The sequence below is a fragment of the Pan troglodytes genome, chromosome 20 (genome assembly GCF_028858775.2).
Source record: "Pan troglodytes isolate AG18354 chromosome 20, NHGRI_mPanTro3-v2.0_pri, whole genome shotgun sequence".
Taxonomy (NCBI): Eukaryota; Metazoa; Chordata; class Mammalia; order Primates; family Hominidae; genus Pan; species Pan troglodytes.
The window spans coordinates 32,826,401-32,846,297 of NC_072418.2; the positions used below are offsets into that span (position 1 = coordinate 32,826,401).

Sequence of the window (19,897 nt, forward strand, 5' to 3'; positions counted from 1 at the left end):
AGGGAGGTCAGACACACCCCGCTCTACCCCCTCCCTTTTGTGGCTTAAACACAAATGAGCAGCATTCATGTTAAAATAGAGGCACGGTGGTCGCAGTGGCTCACGCCTGTAGTCCCAGCACTTTGGGAGGCTGAGGTGGGAGGATCAACTGTGGTCAGGAGTTCGAGACCAGCCTGGCCAACATGGTGAAACCACTTCTCTACTAAAAATACAAAAATTAGCCGGGTGTGTGGGTGCCTGTAATCCCAGCTACTCAGGGGGCTAAGGCAGGAGAATTGCTTGAACCTGGGAGGTGGAGGTTGCAGTGAGCCGAGATCATGCCACTGTACTCCAGCCTGGGTGATGGACTGAGACCCTGTCTCTAAAAAATAAAAATAAAATAGAGGTCATAAGACTGGCAGAATGGATTCTGTGACAGTAAGATACCAAATCATAACCAGGACCTAAGGGCCATATCAGGGAAGGGTTAAGTCACACACCCCTACACTTAAAGAATAAACTAGTTTCCAGCTGCCACAATGGGTTTCTTTTTCTCTAGCAGCTAAACAAACCAATGGCTTGGAGATAGGTAATATTAAAACAATTGCAGTTCGCCCACTGCCAGACACTAACTGACCCTCGTTCCACCAGCCAGAACTGAAGCTTTGATTGGACAAGAGGCTGATTCAGTAACTTTCTCCTGATAAGAGACCACTGACCATGGCCTGGTTCCGCCCATTTACAGAGGCTGTGCAATGCCTTCATGTCCCTGATTCACCTTTTGACGTCTACAGCCTGATTGTAATACACTTAAATGTGTATTCTCCACTCCAAGGTGAACATGGGATGCATGTAACATGCATGTTTGCTTATCACATATGTGTATGGCCTCCTTCCATGAATATTCATAGCTCTTCCTATATCCTGTTGAATATGTATACCTGGCCAACCCATTCAGCTTGAATTCCTGTCTTATCCCCTCCCACCCTTCCTCAAAGTGCCTGCCTATTGGCTTCTACTGGAGACTACACTTCTTAGCCGGTCAGGGTGGCTGCCTTGCAGGTTGTAACTCTATATGAGAAATAAAGCCCTCCTTTTCTAAATGATTTTTAATTATTTTAAATGAGTGATTTTTAAGCTAGCAAACACCAGCCCGGAATCTCTAAAGGTTGCTGAGAGAGGTGGTAAGAGCCACCTGTGCGTTTCTCCTGATCAGGAGCCTCTAAAGCCTGATTCTTCAGGGTTCGCCTCCTCGCCTCCCTCCTCAGCTCCTCCAGCCCTCCCTCTGTTCAGTGTGCCTGGCCCAAATGAACTGGGAGCTCCAGACCTTCACAGGGACTTCCCCGAAGTCTCTCTAACACAAGGTGTTGGTGCCACAGACTTTGACTGTTGGGCCTACAGTGGCCAGTGAGGGTTCAATGTAGCAGCGTGGCTCACCAGGTGCCTGGAAGGGAATATTGAGACCTCCTGGTTCTTGAGAGTTACTTGGGCCCAGCCAGGCTCTCAGCATCTTACAGGGTCTCCTGCTACTCTCTTATCTGTGGACCAGCCTCTTCCTGGACTCCTTTTCCCATATCAGGGACAATAAAACACTCACCCACTCCAGGCCACAGCTTTTGGGGTCCAGAGCTCTGAACTAACACCTTATGTTTAGTGTGGTCAAATTTTTAGGCTTAGTGCCCATCTTTCTTCTATTTAGTTTTATTTTAAATTATTTTTTAGAAACAGGGTCTCACTGTGTCACCCCGGCTGGAGTGCAGTGGTATAATCATAGCTCACTGCAGCCTGGAATTCCTGGAATCAAGTGATCATCCCACCTCAGCCTCCTGAGTAGCTGGGACTACAGGTGCATGCCACCACACCTGGCTAATTTTTAAATTATTTTTAGAGACAGAGTCTCCCTGTATTGCCCAGGCTAGTCTTGAACTCCTGGCCTCCTGCCTTGGCCTCCCAAAGTGCTGGGACTACAGGCATGAGCCACCACACCCAGCTCCACTCTTCTAAGTGGAGGGAAGGTTTAGTCTGCTCCCGTAATGAATTATGCAACACTCTTTCCCCCTTAGAACATACAAGCACTCTGGTCAAAGTTTCTGAGATTTTATTTTAGGAGCATTTTTCATTTTGGCTAAACATAGACATATATACCCACAAGACTGCCGGTTAAAACAAAGAAAATATCATCTTGAGGAAACAAGCACATCTTGAGTAAGTTTCTTTCAAGATGTTTTGGTGCATTCTATGCTATCACTTTGCAGAACAATTTGTTGTCCATGCGGTAACTTTAGGGGCTGTCTGAGATGGTCTGTTCCTAAAAGACTGTGGATGGGAGAGGTGACAGTAAATCCTGGAGAGTGGAGTGAATCCCAGCCATTCTGTGGACAGGTGGGCTGAGGGAGAAGTTCAGAGGGCACTCTAGAGTGATTTGCAACGTCTCAAACAGAAATATAACATCTTCTTTCATCCTCTGCAGAGTCTGGAGCTAAATTCACACCTTTTTTTTCCCTTCCCTCACTTAAAATCAAATTCTCGCCCTTAATACTTCCTTTCAGAACTGCACCGAAAATGACGATGTCTTCTCATGCATATGAATTATCCAAAGTGTAGGAAGATGAGCCCCCACTGGAGTACGCTGAAGCCTTTAACCCAAGTACATTTAATGCTGCGAAGCCCTGAGTGAGGCAAAGGTGTCTTTTTATTTTAGAAGACATTTAGGACAGTTCATGTCACTCTGCACAGATGCACTGAAATCGATTGTGGGGCAAACTATAAAGAGAGCTTATGCTCCCCAAATCTGTTTCCGAGCCAGGTAGGATGATGAATTCTGAGGTGGGACTGAGGGGGAACGGTGGCAGCTCTCTCCCCTGCACGCACCGGCCAACTACTTCCCCGTTTGGACATTGGCGTGACACCCTCCTTCCCTGTTCATCTGTGAAAATGTGCAGCGTTTTCATTTAAAACCTCCTGCTCCAACATGGGGCCTTCTGTAGACCGCAGGGACCCCCAACAATTACTTGTTGGAAGAACAAATGAAGCATAAAGCATGATACTTTTAAACATACAGGTGGCACAAATTTATTTCCAAAGATTTAAGCACCTGATGACTTCTCCTTAGAGAAAAAGCAATAAAAGGAGCCTCTCCTGTCACAAATTTCCACTTACCATGGTTTGTGCAGAGGCAGAATTTCAGGCTTTTACCACTGAGCTCTGGACATGAAGCAAAGCTAACACTAGAGGGTGCTATAGATTAGGAAATCCAGGGACCATGGGCACCGGAGCGCGTTCAAGACGCTGCCCTCCCGATTGTAACCTAACAAACTGAGCGTGTCACTTTGCCAGAATTTACCCCTTCACCATTTCTGCTATGATGAAATTATCCAGATATGTTTAATTTGAAATTTTGACTTAGCCTGTGATTATATGGAATTTCAAGACTGGCTGTGGCCCAGTGCAGTGGCTCACTCACACCTGTAATCCCAGTGCTTTGGGAGGCCAAGCCTGGTGGATGATTTGTGGTCAGGAGTTCGAAACCAGCCTGGCCAACATGGTGAAACCCTGTCTCTCCTAAAAATACAAAAATTAGCCTGGTGCCTGTAATCCCAGCTACTCGGGAGGCTGAGGCAGGAGAATTGCTTGAACCCTCAGGAGGCAGAGGTTGCAGTGAGCCGAGATCACGCCACTGCACTCCAGTCCTGTCCAAAAAAAAAAAAAAAAAAAGGACTGAGCCCAGGTCTGTAGGATAGACACTTTGTGTTTGTATCTTAAGTACTTTGCGATCTCACCCTTACAAACCTGATACTAAATTCCACTTACCTACTTCAGTCCTTCTCCGAGGGAAGGTGGAGTTTGGAGGCAATTTTAGGAAGCAGGATGAGGAAACAGGGAAGGTGACACAGTGCCTTCACAAGCCAACACAAGGGTGCATTACCAAGGCTGGTCCCCTCTACAGGCACCCAGGGCTCGGTCCCACGCAGACTGCTGAGTAGACAGAAGACCTTTCAGAATCTTCTGCCTCTCCCCCATTGGCTGAGAGTTCCCTGGGAACGGTAACCCCCGTACCTTCGGGCTGAACATATGTTTGCATGCTGAATGGGCTCTTTCTGCCATCCCATGCCACAGCATTCAGGAAGCCCTGGGGCCAAAGCAAACAGCATGCTTGAGGCAAGGTGCTGTGAGGCCCAAATGAGCTGAAGCTTGCACAAAACTGCTCACCACTGCCATAGCTGAATCAGCGGAGGCCAGGAGGATGCGAGGCGGTGCCCGCCCGCGATTGTCTGATCATCTCCCTCTTGGACTGCTCAGACTCAGGCATGCCCTGCATCAAATCCAACCTGTCACCAGGTCTTCAAGGGGGAGGCCTGCGGAAATCCTACTGTGAATGAAACTACAGTTGCTATTCATCGTCTCCCTCCTGCACCTACCACTCCAGATGTCCCTCACTCTTGGCCAGCACTTTGGCTTGTTTAAGTTGTGTGCCAGGTGAGGTGACCACACCTTCCCCCCTGCAGTTTCTGAGTCTTTCCTGAGCTTTGTCTTGGTTGGCCCTTGGCTGCTGTGACTGCCTATTTTATCTAATTGCAGGTTCAAGATTCACCAAGAAGGCAGGGCGCAGTGGCTCACATCTGTAATCCCAGCACTTTGGGAGGCTGAAGCAGGCAGATCACTTCAGCCCAGGAGTTTGAGACCAGCCTGGGCAACAGAGCAAGACCCCATCTCTAAAGAAAAATAATTATTCAGGTGTGGTGGCACATGCCTGTAGTCCCAGCTACTCAGGAGGCGGAGGTGGGAGGATCGCTTGAGCCCAGGAGGTTGAGGCTGCAGTGAGCCATGATTGCACCATTGCACTCTAGCTGGGCAACAGAGCAAAACCCTGTCTCCAAAAATAATAAGTAAATAAATAAATAAGATACTAAGAGACATCCCAGTGACTCTCCTGAGTCCCAAACATACTCATCCATCCCTCATGGAGAAACAACTCTATCTCCTTGCAATAGTCAGAACTAGTTTCTCCTGCCAGTTTAATCAGTACTTTTTTTATTGCAGTAAAATACACACAACATAAAATGTGCGACTTTAACCATTTATTATTATTATTATTATTATTATTATTATTATTGAGACGGAGTTTCGCTCTTGTTGCCCACGCTGGAGTGCAGGGGCACGATCTTGGCTCACTGCAACTTCCACTTTCTGGGTTCAAGCGATTCTCTTGCCTCAGCCTCCGGAGTAGCTGAGATTACAGGCACACGCAGCCATGCCCAGCTAATTTTTGTATTTTTAGTAGAGACGGAGTTTCACCATATTGGTCAGGCTGGTCTCAAACTCCTGACCTCAGGTGATCCACCCACCCCTTGGCCTCCCAAAGTACTGGGATTACAGGCGTGAACCAACATGCCCAGCCCATTTTAACCATTTTTAAATGTTCATTCAGTGGCCTGAATTACATGAACATTGCTGGACAACCATTGCTACTATGTATTTCCAAAACTTTTTAATTGCCTTAAACAGAAACCTTGTAACCATTAAGCAACACCTCTCCATCCCCTCTCCCCTCAGCCCCTAGTAACCACTAGCCTACTTTCTCTGCTACTTTGTCTCTTGTAGATGTTTCAAACAAGTAGAATGATATGATACTTGTCCTTTTGAAACTGACTTATTTTACATAGTATAGTGTTTTCAAGGTCCATCCATGTGGTAGCACGTATTAAAGCTTCATGCACTTTTATGGCTGAATAATGTTCCATTGTATGTACAAGGCGTGCCACATTTTGTTATTCATTCACCTGTTAATGGCAACTTGGCTTGTTTCCACTTTTGGGCCCTTGTGGATAATGCTGCAGTGAACAACAGCATGGATGTCTCTGAGTCCTGCTTTCAGTTCTTCAGGGTATATGCCTAGCAGTGGAGTAGCTGATTCTATGTTAATTCTATGTTTAATTTTTTGAGAAACTGCCATATTGTTCTCCAGGCTGGCTGCACCATTCCACATTCCCACTAACCGTGCACAAAGATTCCAATTTCTTACCAACACACTCTCATCAATACATGTTATTTTTAGTTTATCGTGTTTTCATTTTTCTTTTATTATATATAGCAGGCATTCTAATGGGTGTGGGGTGGTATCTCATTTTGGTTTTGATCTGCATTTTCCTAATGTTTAGCGATGTTGAGTATACTTTCCTGTGGTCATTTGTATATTTTCTTTGGATGTGTATCTGTTCAAATCCTTTACTCATTTTTAATTGAGTTGTCTTTTTGTTATTGAGTTGTAGGAGTTCCTTATATATTCTTGATTTTAAAACTTTATCAGATATATGATTTGCAGATATTTTCTCCCATTCCATCGGTTGTTTTTTCAGTTTCTTGATAATGTCCTTTCATGCACAAAAGTGTTTAGTTTTGATGAATTCCAATTTGTCTCTTTTTCTTTCTTTGCTCATGTTTTTGGTGTCGTATCTGAGAATCCATTACCAAATCCAAGGTCATGAAGATTTACCTGTATGTTTTCTTGTAAGAGTTCTGATGTTTGTCACTGATCCATGCTGAGTTAACATTTATACCGTATAATGTAGGGGCTACCTCTTCATTCTTTTGCATGTAGAAACTCCGTTATCCTAATTGTTGCTAATTGCCTCTGGCCCACTGACTTGAGAAGCCCAAGAGGACCAGGGAGTATTTGTATTTTCAAGTTCTGTAGAATTGGTGATGTTCCCTGGTGGAGGAGTCCACTCTCCGCTCCTCCTCCCCCATCAAGAACTAAGACGTCGAATTTGCTAGAGCCCCACCCAAAGCTGTGGACACAGGAAGCACACATTTCTCAAGGTGGTCTCTGCGAGTGATGGTGACAGCAGCCGATTTCACTTCCCCCGCCACCCCCTGGGTTTCCAGCCCCATGTCTTTCTGCTGTTGGGATCATAGCACCATGTGTCTGCTCTTGGTAAGGCACGTACACCACAGTTTCAAGGATAGTATCCCAATTATACAGGGTGTGGGCTCACGCTTTCACCCTGGCATAGCCTTGGCACAGGTCATCCTGATGTTCTTGTAGGCCTGCTGCTTCCAGAGGAACCTTGGAGCCATAGCTTCTTTGCTGTAAAACAGACCCCTTGGCTTGAGGCAGTGTTGTTCAAATCCCTTGCCAATAAATCAGAGACAACCGTAAGTGCTCTGTTGGTGATGCCAGTGAAGGCACTGTTGCAAGGAAGGAAAATCCATATCCAGAGTCGGTGTTCACTCTGCTAGGACTCATCACTGTCTCATCAATGACAGAAGGGGTCTCATATAATGAACTTTGCACTGTGACTGCCTGATCTCCTTGTGAAATGGTGCCATCTTGAGGGCTCATTATTAGTCCATGTGGTTGGCAGGTAGGGCATTCAGTAGTGGCAGCAGCCAGGTCATCTCTAGCAAGAGGGAACTTGTGTTGGGCTCATGCCTCCCTTGACTTTTGCCACCATGGCCACACCATTCATGGAACTATCTATTTCCCCTGCCATGGGGTGGCTGATGCTGGCTGATGCCCAGAGGATGAACCATCCTGTCCACCCAGTTGCTAGGTGCCTCCTCTGCAGGAGAGGCTTTTTGGCAGACCTTAACGTAAGTCCAATGATTGGCACGCTAGTGCCATTTCCATAGGTCAGTAGTACTGATTTTTCCTTTTGTCTCAGACACCAATATGGCTCGGCACAGCAGTTACTGATCCTGTCTCTATTTGAAATTTTAATATTTTGCTCATCATGGATTTTTGCATTAATTTTAACTCTTTAAAATATTGCATTAACATATTATGCATCTTCATGTTATTATTATTCCTCTTCAGCTTCCCAAAGTGCTGGGATTACAGGCTGAGCCACCGTGCCCAGCTCAAATGCATTATTTTCACTGCTGATGGGTTGCTGTTGTGTCCTCCCAATCTATGACTTGATGGGCCTCACTGTAATCAGTTCCAGGAACAAAGTCACTCACTGTCCTGTGTAGTCTCCGAGTCTCTGCGAGGACCCACTGCACGGCAGGAGCTAGTCTCAGACTGAGATGAGTTCTCGGCAGCAGAAGGCACCACCGCACTCCCAAGGGCTAAAGGTTTACCCTGCACCTCTCCTACTGAAGCTTGCAGAGGGTTGGCATGGCAGCCTTCTTCGTCATAGGAGACTCTAAGACTGATATTTTTGGCTCCTCTGGGTTGTGCAGCTTGAGTGGAAGAGCAGATCCTCTCACAGCCTAGACCTCCTGGCCAGCTGTTTCTTGCCCTAGACTCCATTCCGAGTGGCAGTCTCCCAAGCTGTCTGATAGGCGGATGGGAGAAGTATCAGCAAGTATGCTACTTCTAGTGTCCCAGGTGGTGCACCCAGCACTGTGCCTCTTCCCTAGTGCAGCTGAAGGAAAGCTGCCACTGCCTGTGCCTTCCTTTACAAGGGTTGTCCTGGCATGTGTCAGACCACTGGGTCCCCTAACAACCTTGCCAATGTGCCAGTCCCCTGAATGTTTCTGGGCTTTAGCCCCTGCCCTTGGCTTGCACGTGTCTTCTTCCTAGGACATCCGGGGTGCTTGTGTCATATGCTGGTAGCATAATGTCATCAACAGTGCACCAGTGTGCTGTGCAAACTATCCCGAGACAGCCTGTATGCATGCAAAGTATGCTCAAAAGCACCCAAGGCCGAGGCGTGGCAGCTCATGCCTATAATTCCAGCACTTTGGGAGGCTGAGACTGATGGATCACTTAAGCCTAGCAGTTTGAGACTAGCCTGAGCAAAATAGTGAGACCCTATCTCAACTGAAAACAAAAAAAGAAAAAGAAAAAGAAATTAGCTAGGTGTGGTGATATGCGCCTGGGGTCCCAGCTACTGGGAGGCTGAGGTGGGAGGATTCATTGAGCCCTGGAGGCTGAGGCTACAGTAAGCTGTGACTGCACTACTGCACTCCAGCCTGGATGACACAGCGAGACTCTGTCTCAAAATAAATAAATTTATTTATTAATACCGCATCAATCGGTATTTCCCAATTTTCATAATTGAACTGTGGTTGTATAAGAGAATGCCCGTGGCCAGGCGCAGTAGTCCCTGCTACTTGGGGGTTGAGACAGGCGAAACCCTGTCTCCACTAATAATATAAAAATTAGCAGGTCATGGTGGCACATGCCTGTAATTCCAGTACTCAGGAGGCTGAAGCAGGAGAATCGCTTGAACCTGGGAGGTGGAGGTTGCAGTGAACCAAGTTTGTGCCACTGCACTCCAGCCTGGACAATAGTGTGAGACTCCGTCTCAAATAAAAATAAAAATAAAAGAAGTTGCCTGGCTTAGTTGTGCTTACTGGACTCAGAGCCCCACATGGAGTCTGCTGACCTGTCTTGGGATTGAAGGGTGATGGGTGAGAAGGATGGAGAATTTGTAAAGGGCCGGCAGTCTCCCTGATCTGTCTTTTCTAATTTTGTAGTCAGACTCCTCCTATTTGGTTCCTGGGCGACCTTCAGTTCTTGAATTTTAGGGTTCCAAACAACAAGTGTTAAGTGAAGTTTGGGGCCTTTTAAAAGGTTTCAGTGCTTGAAATTTGAGACAATAATAATAGCTGCCATCTTACAGTGAGTTTGTCAGCTCTGGGTTGTGAATTTTATGTCTGTGACTGCATCTCATCTCATTGATGTAAAAAGTAAAATTACTTTTGCCAAGTACTGCCTTCAGTCATTGGATGTTGGATTTCTCTGTTTCCAACTCTTAGGGAGTCTCTACTGGGGCCAGTGTGTCAGCATCACCTTGGCCCCTTCTATACCTTAATGCCCTCGCCGAAGGGTAAGCTGGGATCCCTTTGGCCCCACGAAGCATTAAAGCCTTCATGTCCTCTCATCAACACACCCCATTCCAGGGCTTCTGCCCCTCCCCAGCCTCCATGTCCTGTCCCCGGGGCCTTGAGAGCTGCTGATGCTTCTCTACACCCCCTCAGAGGGCTGCAGGGAACTGGGGTGGGTGTGCCCCTGTCTTTCCTGCCCAGGCTAATCTGCCTCGCACTCCCTTCCAGCCTCCTGGCTTGGGACATTCCAGTGTCCTCCACCTTTATACCAAAGACTGTGCCCCTGTCACTATATCCATGTCCGCCTCTAAGCCCCCGGCTCCCAGGACCACATGCCAGGCCCTCTGATGAGCTCCCCAGCCACCCTTCTGTAAGAGTGTGCAGGTCCTGAGCATAGCAGGCACTCAGGCTGGAATAAGGTATGGGGCACCTCTTCCCGACGGCACCCTCAGTCTCTGCATGTGGCTCTCTCTACTGGAATTTGGGAGGCCAAGGCAAGCATCTCCCTCAGGCTCCCCCGACAGCATGGGGAGACCTCAGCCTTCCCACCAGCCTGAGCGGTCCCAAGCTCAGCCCCTAGCCACAAGCCCCAGGTTTGCTGCCCAGGCCCAAGCTACCCACGGGCAGTGAGAAAGCTACCATCTCCCAGAACGGGACCCTCTTGCCTGTGTGGTCAGCGCCCTTTCTCCTGGATACAGACCTTCCTGAGCAGCCAAAACTTCATTCTCGCCCGATGGGCAAGGAGACCTGAGGATTAACCGCTTGCTTAGCAGCTTCCTGGAGGCCCCCCTTGGAACTGGAAATAGTCCTGGATGCAATGATTGAAGCAACTCCAGGCTGTACTGAGCCCACGCCTGGCTCTGGGGTTGCCCTCCTCTGCACCTCCTGTCTGGTCACCTCTTGCTTTTCCTATGCTATGCAGCCAAGCAGGTGACCAGGAAGGCCTCTCACCCAGAAGCCACCTGGCTCCTGCTACCCACTGTGCACTTGTTCCAGGTGCATTCCCAAGGGCCAACTTCCTTGGTTCATTTTGACAAACTTTGAGGTTGCTCGTCATAGCCCTTAAGAATGGAGACAAACACCATCCCTCCCCCATTTTCCAACCCCTGATGTACACGGGCAAAAAACAGAAGCTCAGAGAGGGTGAGGACTTTCCACAGAGTCACACAGCTGGTGAAGTCGCTGGTCTAAGCCTTTAAGTAGGGCCAACTTGACCCTTCACCTGCCTGCCTTTTCCCACCCCTGCCCTCCCTACAGGTGCTGTCTGCATGTAGCATCTTTCAGGCCCAGATTCAGGATGTCCAGCCGAGTGTGGGAAGGGTGGCATGGTAAGGGCCCAGCCACATGGTAGCTGAAAGGCTCTGGGGCCAGGGGGTCCTAGCTCCCAGCCCCGCCCCTTAGAACCTCACCAGGGACTCAAGTCTATTGACACAAGGGTCAGCACCTGTCACGAGGTCATCTTCCCTAACATATACTTTCATTTAGGGGCAAAGAACTTCTCTTTTTGTTATTTTGCATTAAAATAACCAAGATTCAGCCAGACGTGGTGGCTCACACCTGTAATCCCAGAACTTTGGGAGGCTGAGGTTGGAGGATTACTTGAGTCCAGGAGTTAGAGACCAGCTTGAGCAACATAGTGAGACCCCATCTCTACATAGAATTTTAAAAACTTCCAAAGAATTAAAAAATATATATTAGCCAGGCATGGTGGCATGTGCCTATAGTCCCAGCTATTGCGAGGCTGAGGATCACTTGAGCCTGGGAGGTCGAGGCTGCAGTGAGCCATGACTGCACTACTGCACTCTAGCCTGGGAGACAGAGCGAGACCCTGTCTGAAAATAATCAAGATCAACCCTGGACAGAAAGGAATTGCTAGAGTAATACCCTTTGACTGGAAATGCTGTGGGGTCTAAGGTGCTGCCTTCCCCTCCGCCCTGTGTGCTAGTCCTTGTATGTTAAGACTCAGTAGTTCCCCGTATCCCAGTAAAAAGGCAGGGGTGGGATGATGGGTACACTGAAATCCCAATCCCCACCAGCACACAATATACTCAGGTAACAAACATGCGCATGTACCCCTTGAATCTAAACTAAATTAAATTTTAAACAAACGCAAGGGTGTGACCTGGATGGAGTGGTACAGTCATCCCCTGGCACCGAGCAGCCCATTAGCCCAGAAAGGTTATCTGATCAGATGCCTGTCTCCTATGGACCTATGGGAGCTGGACACAGGGAAGGAGGCTTTCATGCCGTGGAACAAGGTGGAGGAATTGTCCATGCGAAGTGGCCCCTGAAGAACTGGTACGAAGGGGTTGGCTGCAGTGGTTTGAGAGTCAGGAACTGGGTTGGGGGCCTGGGCCTACAAGGCTTTCTAAGCCCCCTAGGACTGGGGAGTTTGTCCTGGATGCTATGGGAGGCCACTGAATGGGGTGGGGTAAGGGGCAGGAAGGATGGGTCCACAAGAAAACTGATCAGAGTGACTTTCTTTTTTTTTTTTGACACAAATCCTTGCTCTGTTGCCAAGCTAGAGTGCAGTGGTGCAATCTCAGCTCACTGCAACTTCTGACTCCCTGGTTCAAGCGATTGTCCTGCCTCAGCCTCCCGAGTAGCTGGGACTACAGTTGAGTGCCACCACGCCTGGCTAATTTTTGTATTTTCAGTAGAGACAGAGTTTCACCATGTTGGCCAGGATGGTCTCGATCTCTTGACCTCATGATCCACCCACCTCAGCCTCCCAAAGTGCTGGGATTACAGATGTGAGCCACGGCACCTGGCCCAGATTGACTTTTAAAAGCAGGACCCAGGGCCGGGCGCAGTGGCTCACACCTGTAATCCCAGCAGTTTGGGAGGCTGAGGCGGGCAGATCACTTGAGGTCAGGAGTTTGAGACCAGCCTGGCAAACATGGTGAAAACCCGTCTCTACTAAAAATACAAAAATTAGCCGGGTGTGGTGGCGCGTGCCTATAGTCTCAGCTACTCAGGAGGCTGAGGCAGGAGAATTGTTTGAACCCGGGAGGTGGAGGCTGCAGTGAGCCAAAATCACATCACTGCACTCCAGCCTGGGCGAAAGAGTGAGGCTTCATCTCAAAAAATAAAAATAAAAAATGAAATAAAAAATTCTGGCCAATAAAACAACAACAAAAAAGATCCTGGAACCCTTCTTTCTCCTTCTCGCTCCCTCTCTTGCCACATGACATGCCTGCTCCTCCTTCCCCTTCTGCCACGAATGGAAGTTTCCTGAGGCCTCACCAGGAGCAGGTGCTGGTGTCACGCTTCTTGTACAGCCTGCAGAACCGTGAACTAAATCAACCTCTTTTCTTTTTAAATCACTCAGCCTCCAGTATTTCTTTATGGCAATACAAAATGGACCCAGACACTCCTTGATCTCAAACGTCCCAGCTCTCAGAACGGTGAAGCATAACTGTTCATTGTTCAAGCCCTGGCTCATGGTATTTTGTTATGGTGGCCTGAGCTAATACAGGAGGCTGGCTGGGGGCCTGGCCCTTGAGAGATGGGGGAGGCTTAGAGCACAGCGGCAGGGGAGTAGGGAAGAAGCAGACAGGGTAGAAGACACATTCTGTAGTGACAGACCCACTCACTGGTTATGGTCTGGAGACTGGGATGGAAGAAAAAGGACCTCAGGAATGACTGCCAGGTCTCTGGGCTTGAGCTGCAGGGGAGGTGGAGACACTGTGTCCTGGGCAAGGAGTTTTGCTGTGGAAGTTCCAGCTCTGGAGCACTCCAGCCTTTAGAGGTCTGGTTAAGGAGAAGCCCGAGAGGTGGGAGGAAGACAGGAGGGTGGAGAGTCACTGAGACTGGTGCAGAGTGTCTCCAGAAGCACGGAGCAGCCCCTTTCGATGGCAACCTGGCTTTGTAGGACTTTTGACACGCTTACCCCCACCGGCTTTCCCCGCGCCTGCATGGCCGCTCTGACCATCCACATCCATGGTGAGGGTCCCTCCCTTGCCTGCCATTACTCCATCCACCCAGTCCCCAACTCGGTAGATTCGTATTGTGTCCATCCTTTGAGGCTCTCCTCCACTCCCCCAGCTCCTGTCTCAGAGTCCCCCAGCCTCTCGGGTCCCCCTCTGTGTCTTGTGTAAGAGCTGAGTGTGCTCTTGTCTGTTTCCCAGGAGGTGAGCTCCTCGCGTACAGGGGTCGCGCTGCCTCCTCCTCTGACTCCCTGGCTCTGAGCGAAGGCTCTGGCATCTGTAGCCATGAGAGGAATGTTTGCCGAGTGACCCCATGAGCGAGTGATGCCAGCATAAAGGCCAGTGCACCCAAGGCTGGCCCAAAATATCCTCTGGCAACCAGAGCCTCCCAGCCGGGGGATGAATTCTGCCTTTGAAAGTAGTGAGTAGCACATCCTTAGAGGTACCCAAGAGGAGAAGGATTGGACACTATTCAGGGTGGAAATGGATGAGGGGATCCCTGCAATGGGGGAGAGGGTCTGACTACCCATCCCTTAAGGACAGTCCCTGGTCTGGGGCCTCCCAGCCTGAGAACGAGGCAGGAGCCACCACCATCGGAAGCTGTCAGATTCACAGTCATAATTCCAGAGTGTGACACTTAGTTAATCTGAAAATATTTGCTAACCTATTATGAATAACAATATTTGCAGCTTAAAATGCTTACCCTCCATAGCTCCAGAGTGTGAAGATGTGCTTCTACCCAGACAAAGATGTACTCACTACTATCCGAGCAAATTGACACAGGGAGCTTATGAGCCTAATTGTTGGCATCTCAGGCTGATTTGCGTCCCCTGGGGCCACTCTGATAACTTGGCTAAACAAATACAGGAGGTGCTGTAGGGACAGGCTCACAGGGCCAGAGGGCTCCATGGAGCCGGATGACGGGGAAGTATTTCAGGCCTCTCACCAGAACCTCCTGCTATGCTCTGAATGTCTGTGTCCTCCCAAAATTCATATGTTGAAATCCTAATTCCCTACGTGAGGGTATTAGGAGGTGGGGCCTTTGAAGGTGATTAGGTCATGAGAGCAGAGCCCACAGTAATGGGGTGAGTGCCCTTATATAAAGGACCCCAGGCTGGGTGTGGTGGCTCATGCCTGTAATCCCAGCACTTTGGGAGGCTGAGGCGGGAGGATCACTTGAGACCAGGAGTTCAAGACCAGCCTGAGCAACATAGCAAGACCCCATCTTTACAAAAAATATATATAAATAAATAAGTAAAAGGGATACCAGAGAGCTCTTTGCCCCTTTTCTGCCATGTGAAGATACAATATGAAGTCTGCAATCTGTAACCTGAGAGATGGGGTTTCACCATGTTGGCCAGGATGATCTTGAACTCCTGACCTCAAGTGATCCACCCGTCTCGTCCTCCCAAAGTACTGAGATTACAGGTGTGAGCCACCACTAAATTTCTGTTTCTGATAAGCCACTCAGTCTACGGTACTTTGTCAAAATAGCCTGAACAGACTAAGGTACCCCCCTCACCCCATCTCATCACAGAGTCTCTGGACTTTTTTTCTTGGCTGCCTATATGGTTCTTAGGGTCATCTTCACAGTCAGCTACGGGGTGTGGCCAGGCCCCGTGGGTATGTGGTTAAGGTCATTGGCTAACATGGATGACCAAGGCCATTGCAGTTTCCAGACACTGAGAGGCTCCACACACCTGTGGATGGGGGTCTGTCTTTCCTGAGGAAGGGTCAATGGCCAGCTCGAGCCTGTGTCCACAGATAAAGATGTTTGCACAGAATGTGGAGCCCAGAGGAGACAAGGATCTATCAAGGGCCTCCCAGGAGCTTGTGCCAGAATGTGTTGGCATGAAGGAAACTTGGCGTAACTGCAGAGACCACGGCTTCTTCAGAGCCTCACATCTCCTGCGTTGGTGCCATCGCAGCTGCACAGCCCCCAGCCCTAACACCCAGGACACCTGAAGCAAGAGCCCCTTCCTGTGGCTCCAGCTGAAATCCAGGGGCCCCTTTCTTTCCCTAGCCCAATTCATGCCCCCTCTAAACCTTTGCTGTGGCCAGGGTTTAGAGGGGGCATTGCTGGCCCCACCCAAGAGGCAAGGTCTGAAAGTGGAGAAAGACGGCTTCCCCAAGACTAGCTGGGATGCTCTTACAAGAATGACAGAAAAGAGATGCTGGGGCTGGATGCAGTGGCTCACACCTGTAATCCCAGCATTTTGGGAGGCCAAGATGGGCGGATCACCTGAGGTCAGGAGTTCGAGACCAGCCTGGTCAACATGGTGAAACCCCATCTCTACTAAAAATACAAAAATTAGTCGGGTCTGATGGCGGGCGCCTGTAATCACAGCTACTTGGGAGGCTGAGGCACGAGAATCACTTGAACCCGGGAAGTGGAGGTTGCAGTGAGCTGAGATAGTGCCACTGTACTCCCACTGGGGCAACAGAGTGAGACTCCGTTGAAGAAAGAAAAAAAAAGAAAAGAAAAAAGAAAAAAGAGATGCTGGGCAGGAGAAAAGCCTCCCTTGAGGGAAAAGAGAAGGAAAGGACCAGCTGCCTTGGCCCATTCAGTGATGTGGCCATGAAACCTGGGGCTGGCTGAAATGTCATTGTCCAAGAAAAGGTGCTGGCTGTGCACAGTAGCTCATACCTGTAATCTCTGCACTTTGGGAGGTTGAGGCAGGCAGATTGCTTAAGCCCAGGAGTTTGAGACAAGTCTGGGCAACATAGCAAGACTCTGTCTCTACAAAACATAAAAAAAGTAGCTGGGTGTGATGGTGCACACCTGTTGTCTCAGCTACTCCAAAGGCTGGGGTAGGAAGATCACTCAAGCCCAGGATATTGAGACTGCAGTGAGCTATGATTGCACCACTGCACTCCAGCCTGGGCAACAGAGCAAGACCCTGACTCTTAAAAAAAATTTTTTTTTAAAAAGAGAGGTGCTGGTGACCATGATAGACAGCGATTCAGAGCAGAGAGAGAGGAGGCCCAAATAGCTTAGTCCTGTCCACAGTGGCAGAGGAAATGGGAGAATTAAGGCAATTTCAATGAAAACAACAATTTAAAAAAAAAATGCCCCACCCAATGCTTATACCTCAATTATCTAGATTTGCTCAAGCAGGAATTATCAGAATAACTTAGGAAAAGCTTCTTTTGGGAGTAAGGACAAGAGGACAATCGTGGCCAGGCACGGCAGCTCATGCTTGTAATCCTAGTACTTTGGGAGGCTAAGGTGGGTGGATCACTTGAGATCCAATCATTTGAGATGAGGAGTTTAAGACCAGCCTGGGCAATAGGGTGAGACACTGTCTCTACTAAAAATACAAACAATTCTCCAGGCATGGTGGTGCATGCCTGTAGTTCCAGCTACTGGGGAGCCTGAGGCATGAGAATCACTTGAATCTAAGAGCCTAGATGGTGCCACTGCACTCCAGCTTGGGTGACAGAGCAAGATCTGTCTCAAACAAACAAACAAACAAACAAAACCAAAGGATGACTGACCTGTGTCAACATCCAGAGTTCCCATCTCAGCTATGTGCACAGGAAGGGCCAGTCTTTCCTTTACTCTCATTCACTCTACAGATGCCTACCGGGTACCTGCCAGGTGGGCCAGGCCCTGTTCTCACCACTGCTCTGAATGGTCACCACAGAGAATGGTCTCCCTGCTCTCAGGGAGCCCATGTTCTGCTTGGGGAAGGCAGCCAACAAGATCTAAAGCGTCGCTGAGTGACAGGGACATGTCCTGTGAAATGCATGGAGAGGTGATGTTGTCATTGTGTGGACGTCACAGAGCGCACTACACAAACCTGGATGGGGTTGCCTACTGCACATCTAGACTGCATGGTGTGGCCTGTGGCTCCTAGACCACAGACCCAGACAGCACGTTCCTGCGCTGAATGCCGCAGGCAGCTGGAACCCAGTGGTTAAGTATCTGTGTACCTAAACAAATCTCAACTTAGAAAAGGTACAGTAAAAATATAGTATTATCATTGATGGGACCACTGTCAACACTGCACACTGCCTTTGACCCAAACATTATTCGGTGCATGGCCGTCGATGATGGAGATTGCGATTCGTGTACTGGAGAAAATAAAGCGAGGTGGGCTGAGAGTGGGAGGCCCGCAGGGCAGGGCACTTTGGATCAGGTTGTCAGGAAATGCCTCCTCGAAGAGGGCGCATTTGCAATTAAAGCCAAGTGACAAGAAAAAACTGCCATGCACAGATCTGGGGGCTAGAGGGTGGGGCAGGAGGGACAACAAGAGCAAAGGCACTGGGGACGGAAGGGCTTCATGGGCAGTGGGAGCCCCACGGGAGCCCCCTAGGTCTGGCTTGCAAGCTCTCTGGCCCTCTGCTGGACACCCCAGAGCAAGCCAGCCCTTACCTGGGACTCCCTGAACACACTGCCCCCAGAGAACCAGAGGCAGAGGGACTGGCTCGCCTGAGTTCCACAGGAAAGACAGACTGTCCTGAGAACAGACACTCGCTCATTTTCATCACTGTTCCTCAAACAAGTAGATTTTGTTTTAAAGCAAACAAATAAACAGCGTTGTCAAGTTGGTCAAGTTTGTTGTTTCTTACCCAAACTTCCCCTTTAAATCTTCGGCAGGACAGAGGAGGACCCTGGGCTTCTTGTCAATTCTCTGACTTCAAGGAAGAGTCTGGTCAACCCAGGCTCACTCGCAGGCTTGAAAGGGGCCTCTAGCGAGGCCAGGGTGGGAGCAGAGACCGTAACAAGGCCTTTTTTTGTTGTTGTTTTTTGAGGCAGCATCTCACTCCGTCACCCAGGCTCAAGTGCAGTGGCACAGTCTCGGCTCACTGCAACCTCCGCCTCCCAGGTTCAAGAGATTCTCTTGCCTCAGCCTCCTGAGTAGGTGGGACTACAGGCCCATGCCACCACACCTGGCTAATTTTTGTATTTTTAGTAGAGACGGGGTTTCACCACGTTGGCCAGGCTGCTCTCAATCTCCTCACCTCAAGTGATCCGCCCACCTCGGCCTCCCAAGGTCCTGGGATTACAGGCGTGAGCCACTGCGCCTGGCCATGTATCTTTTTTGTTATTTGTAATTGTCACTTGTCTAGTGTTTTGGTGCGCACATTTACAGAACAAAGCCTGCTGAAAAGCTTTAAAGTACAGCACACTAATGATTCCTGAGATAGACACAGGTATAGGTCTCTCTCTCTCTCTCTCCCCGTTTGTCTGTCTATCTATCTATCTATCTATCTATCTATCTATCTATCTATCTATCATCTATCTATCTAATCTGTCATTGAGAGAGTGATTGTAGATAGATAGAGGCACAAATACAGATACAGAAACTGAAAGCTATTTTCTGAAAATAGAGTGGCATCTACCACTGTGGTCCATGGTGATGCAGCCCTGGGGGTGGGTTTGGGGACATTAGCAGGCAGGGCAGGAAGAGTCTGGGAGCCAGGGAGCCTTCCCCAGACCTCTAGCATCCACCCCCAGGCTTTTCCACTGCACTCTCAACACTGAAGGTCAAGCCCATTTATGCCCCAGACTCCTACTGCTGGAGGGGCTTGGGCCATGTTCCCAGGGCCAGCGAGGCCAGGAAGCCAGCACTTCCGTTAGCTAAGAAGTCACCAGGCACAGGACCCCAAGGCTCAGGGGCACTCGCCAGTGATGGCTGCAGGGAAGGTAGGAGACGCACAGCAGCAGGCCACTGGGCCGGGCTCCTATACCACCTGGAGGAGATGTGACAGCCTCACATCCAGGAGCCTGGCCCTGGCCAGAAGCGTCTGTGGTCCTTCGGCAGGCAGCTAGATGTGGCCACTTTGCAGGTGGCCTTTCATAGCACCTAGAATGCCCCTGCTCACTCATCTGTGAAGCAAGGACGCCACTCTCACTCTGCCTGTCTTGCTGTCACTCAACACTCAACAGGCATTGGGCACGGTGGCTTACACCTGTAATCCTGGCACTTTGGGAGGCCAAGTCAGGAGGATCTCTTGAGGTCAGGAGGTCAAGACCAGCCTGGGCAACGCAGTGAGATGCCATCTCTACCAAAAAATAAAAGTAAAATTAGCCTGGTGTGGTGGTGCACACCTGTAGCCCCAGCTGCTCAGGAGGCTGAAGTGGGAGGATTGCTTGAGCCCAGAAGGTTAAGGCTGCAGTGAGCTACTAACACGCCACTGCACTCCAGCCTGGGGACACAGTCAGATCCTGTCTCAAATAAATAAATTAATTAAATAAAAGAAAA

General features: G+C 49.3%; 1 long non-coding RNA gene across 2 annotated transcripts in view; it reads left to right on the forward strand.

Moving 5' to 3' along the window:
* The window catches only part of LOC104003328 (uncharacterized), a 21,190-nt gene extending 11,540 nt beyond the window's left edge, over nucleotides 1-9,650 (forward strand). The window contains exons 5-6 of one of the 2 annotated variants that reach the window (XR_010153569.1): nucleotides 2,529-4,455; nucleotides 4,558-9,650. This is a non-coding gene — a long non-coding RNA (uncharacterized LOC104003328). Of the gene's footprint in view, nucleotides 1-2,528 lie in introns of both variants that reach the window. The other variant, XR_010153570.1, reaches the window with a different exon arrangement.
* The last annotated feature ends 10,247 nt before the right edge of the window (nucleotides 9,651-19,897 follow it).